The following is a 15,512-nucleotide window of genomic DNA, read 5'->3' as shown; positions in this document are numbered from 1 at the left end:
AACTAACTCTGATTCACCAACCGTCTCAATATCCAGTGCATATCTGCCATTTACCTGTTGATCAGTAACTTCAGAAGTTTTTTTAAAATATTTAGATTATGCTAAATTTATTTCTGTGCTTAATTTCTGAGGATATTCTGAATTTTGTTGGATTCACGGGTGCCAGTTATCTGACCAGAACTGTTATTTAAGCAATACAGAAACAAATCTAACACAGAAAACTACACCCTTTCAACTGCAGTTCAACATTTTCAGATTTACAGTTGACCCTGAGCATCCACCACACTCAAATGACTGAATGTGCAGTTTTACTGAATATCTTGGCTCTTAGGTAATGGAAGAAGAACGAGCTGCAGAGCTCATTAACAACTAACAGGGCTTTTTTTCTGACAGAATATGGGTCATACAAAGAGGGTACTAAGGGCACAGCTGTGCCCGGAGATGAACGGCGACTATTCAGTTGGTGACAGGATGTTCCTCGGCGTTACATGTAGCACACAAAGACGAGAATCAGAAAAAGAGACAGGAGGTCAGACGGCATGTTGTAGCTCCTATGAGCATACTGTATGATACACTTTGTTTTGAGTTAATTGGCCAGTCATTTTACTTTACAGAGCTGCAGTGCTATTTGAGAACAAATGAAAACCTGACAGAGAGGGAGAGCTGGGATAAAATCTAAAGAAAGATCCCACTGTAGAGCCCACAGGAAGAAGGAGAGGGAAAAGAATCTGTTGTAACAGCTGCAGCGCGTAACGTCATCTTTGTGAAACCACTCTGTGGATAGCCAGGAGGACGAAATGAAGAGGCATGAATGAAAAGCCAAAATGTATTGAAGTCAGCTCTGTCAGGCTCTCACTATGCAGCTGGCAAAGGTGAGGAAGAGAACAAAGTGGCGGGGGGGGTGGCGGCGCTGCTCCGTCAGGCCAAAGACAATTTATTTGTAGCTCCTGTATTTATTTGCACTTTGGAGTAGATAGAGTATAAATCAGTATTCTGCTCCTGTTACATGTGTCTATGTATAATACACCTTATCCAACCTTCTCATTAATGGCTTTCCTCAACAGTGCCTTCTCTCATTTTCCCCTTCACTTCTCCTTATCTAGTCCATCTCTGCTGTGCATGTTTAGCTCATAAAGAAGCCTACTCACTGAAGCTATCAACAAACTACCAGTAGTGGCAGTTGGCACCCACAGTAAGTCACTGGTGGTGTAATTAATTCTCTGTGATTTAAGAAGAGCAGGAGGGCTCACGGCTGAGAGAGGCAGACTGGAATAAAGCAGCCAGCACATGCTGCTTTTTTTTTTTTTAATCTCTGATATTTAATACGATTACAAACGTCTCCTCTCTGATGCATGCCTAATGTACTCTATTTCATAGTTTCAAGTTAGTAAATGTACCAATGGCCTTTCCTAGACTACCAGGTTAATTCTATCTTTCAGCGTTTTCCATGGACTGATGTTAGAGTTCTGGACAGCATGCGTTTTTTCCAGGTTGACTGAACAATTTTCATAGATGCATCTTAGTGTCTTTTTAGTCTTTCTTTTTGAAGTCTTTTTATTCTAAAAGGTAAGGTGTCTTTATTTGAGTGCCTATGTAAAGTTTTACCTTTCCATGTTTACAGAAACAATATTTTTGAGTTTTTTTTTTTACCTAAACTTATTTTAGGTCAATTCTAAACAGGAACATCATCTAAACTGCAAGTGAGAACAAAAGAAAATTAAAAGAAAAAGAAAGAAAGAGTCTCACACATAACTCTCCAAAGATCCGAGGCAAAACTAAGGCCCTGTTCAGCCATGTATTCTGGATAATCTGATCACAAATGGACAGTGCTACATGCAGGTATGACAGATCCTTATCTGATCACTCAGTCCAGCCACATTCAGAAGTGGCCCGAAGCACTTGTGGTTACTGTCTTACTAATGTATCCTGGGCCATATCAAAGGGCTATTCACTTAACTGGAGTGACTCCATTAAGCAGTGGAGTTTCGTCTAATTTTTTTTCATTTCTTTTGTTATTTATTTCTTCTTGATTTTGTTATTTTCTGCAGTGATGATTAACGAAAAGCTGCAAACGCAGCACCAAAGCTCTGGATCTGTGCCGCTTCAGGGAGTTGCTGTGCCCTAAATGTTTAGAGCTGAGCAGTGCATATTTTTGCTCTTTAAAATTGGGGTTTTAATGGATTTTAACAGGACTTAATATGGAGCACCTGAGTGGGGAGATTATGTGCTGTTTTGCATTACAAGGCGCTCACAGCCCATTTGTATGTAATATAAACAGTAAAGTTCATCTTGTGAGAATTCAGTCTTTTCTTCAGAGACTGGTTCAGAATGAAAACTATAGAATTATTTCATGAAAAAAACATGGCTTCTGATAAAAAAAGTCTTCCTGTGGCTCAGTTTGATCCAGGTTAGTAGGGAGTTACATTGTCTGAGGGCGAACCAACCATCTATTTCTTTCCTTAAACATAAGTCAACATAAAACCTGACAAAAAATTCCACCAAAGTTGTAATCTTCGAATGAATAAATGTCAATGACACTAATCAATATTTTAGTCAAAAAATAGGTCTGAAACTAAATTTATAAAAACCTCTACTCCAATTAACACTGGCATGATAAAGCCTGTGTTATATGGGGAACATGAGAACAATGCAACAGCAGCAGCCAACGTTTGAAGACCAGCGCAAATGACTGTTCAACACTCATTCATCAAGGTTGCAGTGAAATGACAATCACTGCTCTATCCTACAGTTTGTCCAAACCATAAAACTGGCTCACTGGACAGCATATGTCTCACTTTGTCCAATAGCAGATACGTTTGTAAAAAAAAAAATAGCTTACCAACTCAAGCAAATATTCAACTAAATCATTTGCATGATTTCATACAGTGACAAATAACCAACATTGACATATCTAGACCTGGTTAAACTGGTACTGATGTAGCAGCCATTACATCTGATACTGTATGTCAATATCTTTATTTTGATGAGCTAAAAACAGTTTCAAAAGACCATTTCTACCATTTGCTTCTTCTTTTTACAGTCTGACAGAAATGACGGGTTCCTCAAAAATCACATGACAATAAAAGTGTCTGGTTGCCAATTACAGAGGGTGGATCACTGGCTCGTTTGAACCTGCTCTCCTCATTTAGGTCCCTACGACCTTATCACAGCAACCCACATAGATGGATTGACACACACATTTATTCACTTAAAACAATAGCGCTGACAGTCTGTCCTGAAGATCTGAGATAAGAAACAAATCTGATTTGCCTGCAGTATAAACAAATCTTTACTTGCTGGCAGCTATCTAACAAGCCTCAGCAGTTAGGTCATGTCACGGTCAGTTAAGACTTGTTCTTAAGCTGTACTGACTGACCACACTAAAGATCAGGAGTGGCAAATGAATGCCACAATACAGCAGGGTGAAAATTAAGTAAAAAGTGCCAAAAATAATTTGGTAACTAATGAAAACGGGCTAAAAAGAGGAGGACAGTGCTTGACTTCTCACCTTCATACAGAAGGACAAACGTGGTATGAAGAAGGTGTGAAGAAGAAAGTGCGAATGTTGAATAGTTTTGTTTTGTTTTTTTTCACAGGAGAAATTTCAGGTTCTATTATAACAAACATGCCATGACAGGAAAAAGCACACATTTTTGTTGCATTATACTCAGTCAACAGACTTGAGTGTTGGTTTCTCACCTACAGTAACATTTCTTTTTAAAAAAGAACGAAAGAAAAGTTCCCAAAATGTTTTATTCCTGTTTGCCTCCCAGCTGGCACATATCTAGTGCGTGAGTGTCATTCTTATCGTCTGAACTTGAACTTGGCAACAAACAGGAAACAGGAAATGTTTTTTGTCATGTATACAACAGATACCAATCTCAGTCCACGTCTCATAGCCACTTGTTCTGTTTTGAATATTTTCCCCTAATAAAGAACAAAGACCCTTTCACCCCACCCCCCCAAAAAAAAAAGCTCAGGCAATCCCTACACACTAGAAATATGTGTAAAAGCCCAGTGAAGTAGAAAAAAATGTTAGATGTCTGTTCAATTTTGCATCTGTCCAGTCTCTGTGCTATGTCCTGTTTGTGTGCCCAACCCACCACTATGCTCCTCAATGTGACCTTCAGCTTGAGTATATTCACGCAGGCAGCCAAACCCGAGGCATATTGTTTCTCATTAACCTGTTTGAATAATTCTAGCACCCTGACTCAGGAGGGTGTGTTTTTAATCTGAGCCAATAGATCAGACCAGTTCTGATGTCGAACACATTTAGGTAAATCTGTATGTTTCCAGTTCAGAATAAATTAACCAAACATGAGCATTGTCAGTGGATGAGATGAAGTGTTTGACATCATACTGACTCTCTCTTGTAATCCTGTCCTTATTAGGTCACAGAAACTGTGTTCACTAGACCATCGTGCTATTTAATTTGAAGTTGAGAATGTAGCAAAAGTTTCTCTGGTTTAATGTTTCTGGCAAATGATGAGGGTAATGAACTGAAGACTGTTTGAGAAAGGAGGAAGCAAAGCCATGAGAATTAAAGGGAGAAATTCAAGTATTTACTGTGATGACAGCATACAGCTGATATCATGTAGGAAATGACAGAGTTACTTTTTATGCTGATTTATATTCTTCTCACGCATAGCAAACAGAGAACCGGATAATTGACTTTGCTTGCTGGTTCGATTCTGTTTAACTAGTTTCTGTGACTCAAAGCAATCTCTCGATGAGAATCAGCCCCTCTGAAATAATAACTGAGAGAATACTACATTGAGAGTAAATAAGCATTAGCACCTATGTTAGCACTGGCTTCTACAACAATCTAAACAATTTCTTCTTGGGTAGAATGACCTATGTAACCACTTTGTCCACAAAACCTTTTTTTGAGTGGCTGAACCACTGAGTTGAATAAAACTTGAAAGAAAACCATGATTCACCATAATTATGTTACATTCTGTGAAAACAAACAAGAATGAAGTGGTGGCCTGGCTGATTGGCATCCTCACGCTGCTACCAGGATGACTAAATTGTATCATCCACATTCACATCTAAAAATGACATTGTGTTGAAATGGTGCATTTGCCCTCATTTTGAATGTCATTTTCTTACACCTGAAGCATATTTGAAAGCTAGTGTTTCTAGTGTAATCTTGATACAATTGATTTATTCCTCCTTAATCTCCAATTTTTTAGTTTGAATTTGACTCTTAGCCTGCTTCCTTTCATCCCCAGTCACATGCATCAGATCTCCCATGATGCATCTTTGCCTCTAATAATAAGAAAGGATGGATTGTTTCAATTCTTGGCTCTCCCTTCTCTCCAGATGTAACACACTGCTGCTTCCTTTATCTTTATATTTCTGTCAGTTCTCCCTCTGTTTTGGGTTCTTGAGCCTGGGTCTCTTCCTTCCTGCCTCCTCTTCTCTGAGCTCCTCTTTTATTCATTCAACCTTTGGTCCCTCTCTCTGTCACTACTCTGTTGTCACAGATCTCTTCTCTCTGTGAGTGGTCCCTTCATGTGTCTTTTTAAATTTTCCTTTGTCCTGTGCTTCATTCATCTCTTTACCTCTAACATAATTATGTAGAATATCAACAGTTAGAAGTCTGACAAGTTACAACCCTGAGCTGCCATCGCTCTAAAACCTACACATTTCTTCCTTTTATTTGATTTTCTTCAATTTCTTCAAGGGTTGTTTTAGTTGGCAAGTTGCCATGTGGTCTCAGGTAAAACCGTCATTTTGAAATCAGTTTCTTGAATGCAACCGCAACCATTAACGTTTTTTTTCATTATGGTGGCGTGGATTAAACCACTCAAAACAAACCACTCAAAACAAATGAACATAACTCAGTCAAAGCCTTGGAATGTCTTTTGTCTTATCTTGAAACAAATCTTAATGAAGACTGAATTACATTTAGAGTAGTCATGCTTAAACCCATTTGTGTGTGAGAGTCACAGAAATTTATTTAGTGAGCTAGTTAACGTGTTGCATCCTGTCATTCTGACTTTCGTCCTCTCATATTTCTTATTATTTTTTTGTCTTTCTCTCCTACTCTTTCTTTTGTATAGAGCTGCTGAATATGTAGCAACAGTACTATGCAGGTTTAGACATGCTAGTTTACACAATGTGCTGTAAATCCCTTCTCCATGTAAGGGATTTACTACTCTTCTTCAGTGCTTTGTCTGAACAGTAAATATACATGCATTTTATTTCACAGTATCATTCTCTTCCCACTCTAAATGTTCATCAGTTTTACACCAGCTCGGCCCCTTAATGGGACCTTTATTTTTTCTGTTCTCTCCATTTGATTGTTGTTTTTTGTTTTTTGTGTAGGCGGCAGCGAGGAAGGAGGAACCAGGTGCAGACACCAAATAAGAGCTAGGAGGCAGAATGAAAGGTAACTTGGTTACTATCAAACAAAAGACACAGCAGAACCAGAACCAGAACTACAAAAAAAAACAAAAACAGGGGAAACAAAATCACAACGCCAAGAAAACTTCAACAGACTGCCTAGATACTAGGAGTGGTACAAGGGTAAGTAACGGTGAGGACCTGGTAAATGCTGTGAACAAACAGAAACTAAATACTGTGGGGAGAGTGATTGGTGAGTGAGTGCAGCTGAGGATGAGTGAACACAGGTGAAGGGAGTGGAGCTGATGACTGGCAGGAGGGAACTGAGGAAAAAAGTGAGGAAGTGACTGAGACCAGACAGAAAAAAAACATTTTCATCACATAGTTTTGTTCCGTCATGGATTTAGCAATCAGTGAATCAAACCTATTTTGTTTGTGGTTCACAGACAGGACAGTAAGTTCAAGCTTTAAGGTTCTACAATATTTATTCAGATGGTGCTACTGATTTATTTGTAATCTTATGTGACGTATCTCAAGTAAGATATTTCAACAAAGCAAATGTATACTCAGAAATATGAGCACACTTTTTGTTCATTTCTGCCTAACAATGCACAATCATTGACTTTCTTCTGCCTGCTGAGAATAGAAGTTATAAAGGGAATATTTGGTTATCATCTTGTTTAGTTATGTGAGGAAACTAATAGAACACAGCTAAATGTGGGTCTTTCCTTGGTGCATTTTAAAGTACATCCTGTACATATAAACTAGTTCGAGTCTGTGTGGGTCAGCAGTAGCTCTGCTATATGGTTACATGAGGATATTTACACAGAAGTGCACTGTTAGCCCCTTTTACTCCGACTGAGGGTGAAGTGTCTCAGGATGTTTGTGTCCAACAACAAATTATGGAATAACAGACAACCCTCTTCATTAGACAGCCTCAGTCTGCAATCCTCTCCACTTTTTTCCATAATGGCAGCCTCAAGTCTTTTTTGGAAGTGATTCTTCAAGCTTAGCACCACTTTACTTTGAAGTGTCTCCCATTCTTCTTGGCAGCACCTCTAAAGCTCCACCAGGCTGGATGGAGAGCATCAGTGCACAGCCATTCTCAGGTCTCTCCACAGATACTCGACTGCTTTCAGGTCCAGAATCCTGGTTGGTGACTCCAAAGGCCAGATGCATAAAACTGTGTGTGGTTTAATGACTACATCTGTGTTTACACACAAAAGCAGACATGTAAATATCCACTCTTTTCAGCAGATTTATGAAGCTGTGTGCACATGTTTACATGTCTCAGTCCTTTTGAAAATACAAGCACATATGCAAACCTGATTTCCACTTCTATTTTTGGCCATAAATGTATGGACACACTCCCCAAATGTCATTTTCATCAGAAAACACTACAACTAAACTCCATCTAAGTTCATCAGCTCACATCGGAGCTTCAGGCAGACGACATTGGCAACCTCTGCTTTATCTGCAACAGATGATTGCATAGACTTCACAGTATGCAGCCTTGCACTGAAATAAGCCAGAGGGAGAAACAGATGGTGCATGATATGCAAATTGTTTTCTTAAACTGTCTTCGGAAGCCTCGAGCAATGCATAGGCCAAAACTAATGAGAAATAAAATGACAAATAATATAATCTTATACAAATTCTCGATTTTTTTTTTCTTTGGGGTTTTGCCACTTTTTTCTTCCCTTCTCATTAAGTATATTACTTAAATTGCTCAGAGAACATCTGTAGGCAAGTTCTGCGGGTGTGCTTATTGTTATTGCACATATCTTTTTTCCCCAAACTTCTGTGTTAGTGTGTTTAACATTGTTGTCTTTTTGAAATGTAAAAATTCACCCAAGCCAATACATCCAGGGCAATCTGAAAAAGTCTTACATCTATATTTTTCTGCTTCTATCTATGCCTTGTGGTGGAAGTTTTCCTTCCTTCCTATTACCTCTGATGAGAAACCGTCCAAGTTTTATTTTTCTTCTGCAGGAGAGGTCAATCAACACCACTCAGCGGTTATGGTGAAGAAAGACCTAGGACAAAGGGAAGTATAAAACATTTATACCCGAGGAGGGGGCTTTGTGACAGGATGCAGGATGTGGTCTTGGTGTGATTAAGAGACAGATAGTTTGTCTGAGTGACACAAGTACAGTTCTATTGGACATAAAATTTAGCATTACAGCCTCCATTTTGACTAATCACGCATTGCTTGATTCAAACAACGCGACTTTAATTAGATCTAAGGATTTTTCTTTTCGTAATCTGACAGTCATCCAGGTGCCTTTGACAAATTCCCTGAAGTTCTATTTGGTCACTCTGGCCTCATCAGTGGAGTGCTGATGGTTCTTGATAAACACAAAGAAGGATCTCACTCACTATAGTATGAAATAGATGCAGAGATGAGTAAATAAGTTGTTCGTTGCCTGTCTGACCAATCCCGTCATCCCTGATTGCTCAGTTTGACTCAGCAAACATAACATAGCATAACTAATTTCATAATTTGATCATATTGGAGGCTTCTGTGCTTTTGGGCACTTTCACTACAGCAGGAATTTTGTTATATTCTTTCATAGATCTGAGCCCTGGCCCAATCCTGTCCTGCAGCTCTTGAACACTATTCTCTAAATATGGATTGGTTTTCCCCCTGGTATAGACCATCAACTGTAACACCTTAAAAAGTCTTAATTGCGTCCAATAAATCAATCTAAGCACAAATTAACTTAAGTCAAGTCTAAAAACAACTCAAGGATCATTTAAGTGACAAATAAGATGAACAAAAGCTTAACAGAATGTGATCTAACAAAGAATTCAAAACACAGATGGGATTCTTTTGTGTTTTATTTTTTTAGAAATTTACAAAACCACAAATCAAAATCCCCACAGAAATGTGAGCAAAATGGATATAAAAACTTTAGTGGTCTTCTTGAACACATTAGCCTCCATAAACCATCTGAAATATTCATGTGATATGTGTATGCATAGCTATTTTCCTCATTCCCAAAACTCCCAGGACATTTATCGATACTGTACAAAGTCTGTATTAAACAAGGTAAAGGGGTTCCTCTGTGTGCTGATCCCTCTGCCTGTTGTGATTTCTAATACTGTTGCAGAATCTGTGCTCTTTCCCTTGTGGCTGCTAGGGTTTGGTATATTTTACAAGCCGTATGCAATGATCTAATTAAGTAATGGCTGTTTTATGGTATCAGAAAGTTCTTGTGTTGTTTTAAGATGCTCTTTACAAGCAAATAATAGTGCATTCAACAAACATTAGTTAATTTACCCCACTGCTCCCATCTCACAAAATAATGAGTGAGGTCAAGCACATTAGATGTGAGAAACAGAACCTCACTTCAAGCGAGAAGCGATTTCCTGCCTCAATGCCGTAATTTGATTGTTCAATACATCCATTTGACAAAATGTATCCTTATGTTGAGTCATCAGAACCCAAATATCACACAGCATAATGCATAAATGCTTCCACAAATATGTATCAAAATGTACTTCCCAAATCTACCCAAACATGGTCTTACCTTAATTGAATATACTCCAGCAGCTTGCTCCATTAGAGCGTTCACTTCCGCAACTTATTCTCATCTCCTGGGAGCAACATTTACCACCTACCGTCACAAATGGCTCTGTGCTTTTTGAAAGCTGGAGGAAATGAGATCTTAAAAGGGCATCACAAGCATGGTCCCAGCATCTATACATGACACATACACTTTTCTAAAACATATTTCCTGTTCTTTAAATGTAACATAAACATTAACATTCTTAATCTTTATACATACCACTGGGATCTGTTAGAAAATATAGTTATTGATGAGATGATTGCATTGGAGAGTAGTTCATCAGAATATGTAGTCATGGTCTCTGGAACCCCTTTCCACAGGTTCTGCTCACTCTCGTTCATGTTAAGTCCAACGTCTTAATAACATCAATGTGTGCAATAAGTGTGTTATAATGTATTTGTGTTCTTTGTTGACCCTCTTAAAGGAGACATACCATGCTATTTTATTTAAGTTGACACAATTTTCTCAGGTTTTACTGACATATTTGTGAATTTTTTTAGTCAAAACATCCCAAAGTCACAGTACAACTTGAATCTACAGCACTTTTCATAGAAACTAGTTTTTCAGATAAGCAACTTGATTCCACTCCTCTCTTTCGCTATTTATGTCTTAATTGAGATCTGTCCTATAGCTTGAAGTGAACCATGAAAATGTAAATTTTGAAATACACTACACTTAGTAGCTCTTAAAGCACGTTATTCTTAAATATCAGAGCATACAGTACCTAGCCTAACAATAGTAGTCCCAAAAAAAATGCTCAACTGGTCGTTTTATTCTCAAATCCAGTATGTTCGTCAACAGTACTGAACACAATGTTGTTGTGAGTCAGGTGTTCAACTGGCCCGGGTTAGTAAAACATCGGATCAAATATTGGAATGCTGAAGTAATGCACAAACCAGCGGGCAGGTTAATAGAACATTTAAAAAGACCCCTTCACATATTGACCGCGTAAACCCTGGGCTTCTCTGTCAGTCTGTTTCTTTGTGTCTATTTCTACTTGTGAGTTTTTAGCAGCTGTGTTAAGAACAGTCGCTTATATGGGCGACATTCAACCAAAGTTTGTTTTTGTGAAGGCAGAGAGTGGAGCATTCAGCGATGAAACGGAAATCAGAATTTTAATCTTTTAAATGTAAAAAAAAGAGCCCCAGACATCAGATATCCCCATCTGCATATCCTTAGAATCATTAGCACATTTCTTCCTTGAGATAAGAAAACCATTGACTCCCAATGAAAATTTGCTGTGAACAACAAGGAAAAAGTTTACTTTTTCATAATATGTCCCCTTTAATGAATAAGGCTTGACTTGGTGACATAAACATTGGCATTGTGGTCTGTTTTGATCGAGTAAGAATGTTGCGGGAAAATAAACAAGCAAAGAAAAAAAAATGTCTTAGAATGCGCCAGTTTGTGTTTCCTGGATGTTGAGGTAATTAAATGTAATTAGTGTTGGCCGATAATGGCAACATATTTATAGATTCATCTCTCTTCTTCCTTACTGTGCTATTTTGAAAACATAGGATCCTGGTGAGAAACTGCAAAGGTATATGTATTCTTAATTCAATCACCAATTAAGGCGAAACAATAAAAGAACATAAATGATTTCATTCTTATACCACATTTCACCAGTAGCTTTCCCCAAATACCTTTGCCTCATTGATCAGTTAACTAAGCTTTTGACATATTTATTTAGTTTGGGAAACAGTTAGCAAATTGTATTTGCACCACAGTCTCCTTTCAAAAATGCTCAATTATCAGCCTTCACAGTAAAAGACTTGGCTGGCAGAATGGTAGTCTGGTGCTACATTACTGTGATATTTCCACTGAGCAGACAAAATGACCTTCTCTCTGCTTGATAGAAAACCTTTGTGACACTCATTTGAATTGATAAGACTAGCGAAAAGTCCGCTATTCAATGTGGAGCAGCAAAAGTAAATTATATCTTGCCATTTGGTTATGACAGGTGGTGGATCTGTGAAACACAGATAGAGTGAGTAGAAAATGGAAAGAGAAGGGAGATTAAAGAAGAAGATATTGTGGGGTTTAGGCCACATGTAGAGTTGGTCATAAGGTTTGGCCTGTTGATCACAGCTGCAGTCTAAGGAACCCTGGGGAGCATCTGACCTTTGTGTGTGTGTGTGTGTGTGTGTCTGAACTGTTTGCAGAAAAATAAAGGGTGCACCTGACTTAACTGACCTTTCTTTCAAGGTCTATTTAATGTGAATGTGGGGCAATGATATCAGATGAGGTGCTGAGCATGCCAGTGAAAACGATTCAAAGGCACTGTAATGACTTGTTTACAAGAAAAATTGCAGTAATCAGATCTAATTATGTCTGCATGAATTCATAATTGTGCACATTTTTGCAGATTTTTTAAAAAGGAAAAATTTAAATATCACATCGACATAAGAATTCAGACCTCCTAATTTCAAATTCAAATTGTTGCTCAAATTTTTTTCCTTATCTCTTGACCAAGCCATGAAGTAGAAGAAACTGCCTTCAGAGCTCAAAGTCCTGAATGTGTTAAGGGACAGTTCCGGGTAAGGCTAGAGAAAGTTTCTGCTCCAGTTTCTGCTTTTGTTCCTGAAACCAAAGCATCCCCCATAAATCTGCAGTGAAAGGAGTTTTAATCATCCAGGACTCTTCCCGAAGCTGGATAATCAGCTAAAAGGGCTTTCATAAGAGAGGTGAGAAGAGCTTGATGACCACTTTGGCTAAGCTCAGACATCCTGTGAGAGGATGGGAAAATTTTGTACCAAAAAAATGTCACCGTAGCATTCCACAAGAAAAGAGTGAAATATTTAGTAAGACCAAGATAACATTTTCAGGACTGATGAAAAGCAGTTAACTATAATACTTTATGATAATATTGTCATGTCCAGCCCTTGTGGTGCTCAACATCTGGCCAGTACCACACCAACAGAGAAGCATTGCAGTGGCAGCATCATGAGGATAACGAAACTGGTCAGGTGAAGGTACCAAAGTAGAGAGATATTCGTCTATTAGCTGTACACACTTTTATCCTGTCGTGTGTCAGCTCCTCTAACAAATCATAGACAGTTGGCTAGTCCATTGCAGACCTAACACAAAAAGACAGACAACGATACTCACACAATCGCCTCTGACAGGAGGCCAAAGCTGTTCAAAAGAAAACGCGCAAGGGCAAAGGCCGCAGTCAAATACTGTTGCATGGTTGGACCTGAAACCTTTTTACTTTTGAGGTGGTCTGATGTGTCTGCCCGTGTGCATACGGTCAGTTAATTACATTTAAAAAGATATTTGTCATCTAGTGGTCATGATAGCATATGAAGGAAACAATGTGGTGTCCATGACCGCCATGTTGGAAAATGTGTGTTTTTTTAGCCCTAACCCTAACCCTAACCAAATAATTTCATTGTATAAACCCAACCAGGAAGTGACAAAAGTCATGCAATAGAGGGAATATATGTTTTTCTGGATGATACCTCACACAAAGGCCCATGGTTTAAAGCAAAGTGCAAAACTGCTCCATCCAGCCGCACCTCCTTGCTTCTTATAAGGACTTTCTTGTTTGTAAACGAAGGACTTGAGAATAATGTATGCTCTGAAGTGAAAATACTCAACTGAGTCATATTCCCTTCTTCCACTTGTAGTGGTGGTACTATACTAGACATTGTTCGAAGCTTAATTGAAAATTTTCCCATCACAGTGGTATGAGCAAACAACCAGCGCTTGTAGCTTTATCTGAGTCAGTGGAGAGGAAATATGGAAAGGCATGCAACAAATGGTCAGTCCAGCTGGAATTATTCAGGAACCCAGGCTGAGCCAGAGGTTCATTCCATCCAAGAGAGCAATAACCCCAAACTTAAAGACAAAACTAAAGTAGCTTACAAACAGCTCTGTCAAAGTACTTCAGTGATACATGCCAGAAAATTGACTTTAACCTAATCACACCTCTCTGGATATCTAAAATTGGATGACAGAACCTGAGGGGATCTGTGGTAAAGAGTAGCTTGTTGTGTCATACTCAGGGTGCTTCAAATACTTATTCAGTAAAGGGTCTGAAATGTTAATGACATTTCTGTTTTCTCTTTCTTCTTTTTGCGTTCATTTGGGGTCACCTGGCAAGTCTCCTGTAACAACTAGCTCAGAATGTATCTGTCTCTTTAGCAGCTGAACAATCTACTAAGTTCCCTGGCTAATTGTGCACTTTGTAGTTTGCAGTGAGTTTCGAAAAGTCTTTTATTCAAACCTGCAGTGAGTGAAAACAATGAAGATTTTCATAGTGTGCTTTAAAACTGCTAGAATTCCTCTCAGTGCTCAGGGGACCTGCAGAGCTGTGTTATAATTCTTGATCACTATCAACATCTCTTCACATGTTGCAAAACTACAAAGATCCACAGTTAGTATAAAAAAAAAGCTTGAAAGCAGTAGCTTTTAGTTAAACGTTAGCATCATAAAAAGTGAATACTTAGATACACTCTTGTAGAATAAATTCACAGATCACCCGTAAAAAGAAAGTTCTGAGAATTATTATAAGGTGTGCAGGGTTGTGAAAAAACAGGGGTTACAACATGTTTCTGTTCATGTGGATTATGATTGTTAGCCCTGCATTAATTGTGAAAGTTTTGCATTTTCAACTATCTTTCAAGTGTTATACTGTAACTACCAGCTTTCAAAGCCTAAATGCAATATGTCTTTCTGACTATGAGACCTGCTGCTCCAACAACTTCACACACAACATTAACATTTCGATCGTGATCATACTATGTTTGGTGCTAAGTTTATTTTCTGAGGGATCCGTGCAGCATCATTACAGCAGGGGTCCCGCAGGAAGAGAGTCAAGCAGGCTATCAAATATGCCATTGCAGGAAATATACCTAAATGTCTACCAGACCCTCCACATGGAGGTCCAGCAGTAATGGGTGTTTAGGCTAGAAACGCAGAGTTAGAAAATATAAGCTGCTGAGACTTACAATATTTATGCAACTCTTTGTTACACTCAAGTCACCATCACTCCTTTGGTGTGCAGGGAAGAGTTGGGTATGTGATGGCAAGCCTGAATGAAAGGCAAAGTGTGAAAAACATAAAAGAGGGACTGGAGAAGGAAGCTTAACGGTGGAGTAATGCACCATGACAGAATAGGAGAGTCAAATGGAGAATTCATTATTTTCCAGCCAAGACTGTGGGAAAGCTGATAAGAGAGATCAAAACCAGCCAAGATGTTCATCAGAATCATGTGTACATTGCTCTTGTTATGGGCATGGGATGAGCCTGGAATTGGATAAAGTGGTTAAAAGGAGCCCTTGTAAATTGAATAGGAAAAAAGAGATATTCATAAAATGGGCATGAGGACAGACAAAGGTACAAGGAGAACAAAGAAGTAAAATTGGGGTACATGTGCTGCAGCTCAGCAGATATAAAGGACTTGAAAGCAAAGTGGAAAATTGTTTTCTCACAAAACCGTTAATTTGTCAAATTAGATTTTCCCTCTGTGACAGATGTGTCCTAAAGTTAGTATGCTGATCTGCTTTGGAGCCTGATTTTCTTTTCTTGGTGTTGCAGAGACTCGGCTTCATCACAGCTAATGGAAATGTCACAAGCAAGAAATGT

Source organism: Leuresthes tenuis, unplaced genomic scaffold (assembly GCF_036924035.1).
Source record: "Leuresthes tenuis unplaced genomic scaffold, fLeuTen1.0.hap1 SCAF_9, whole genome shotgun sequence".
Taxonomy (NCBI): Eukaryota; Metazoa; Chordata; class Actinopteri; order Atheriniformes; family Atherinopsidae; genus Leuresthes; species Leuresthes tenuis.
The sequence above is the reverse complement of the archived record's forward strand: the minus strand, read 5'-3'. Positions refer to the sequence as shown.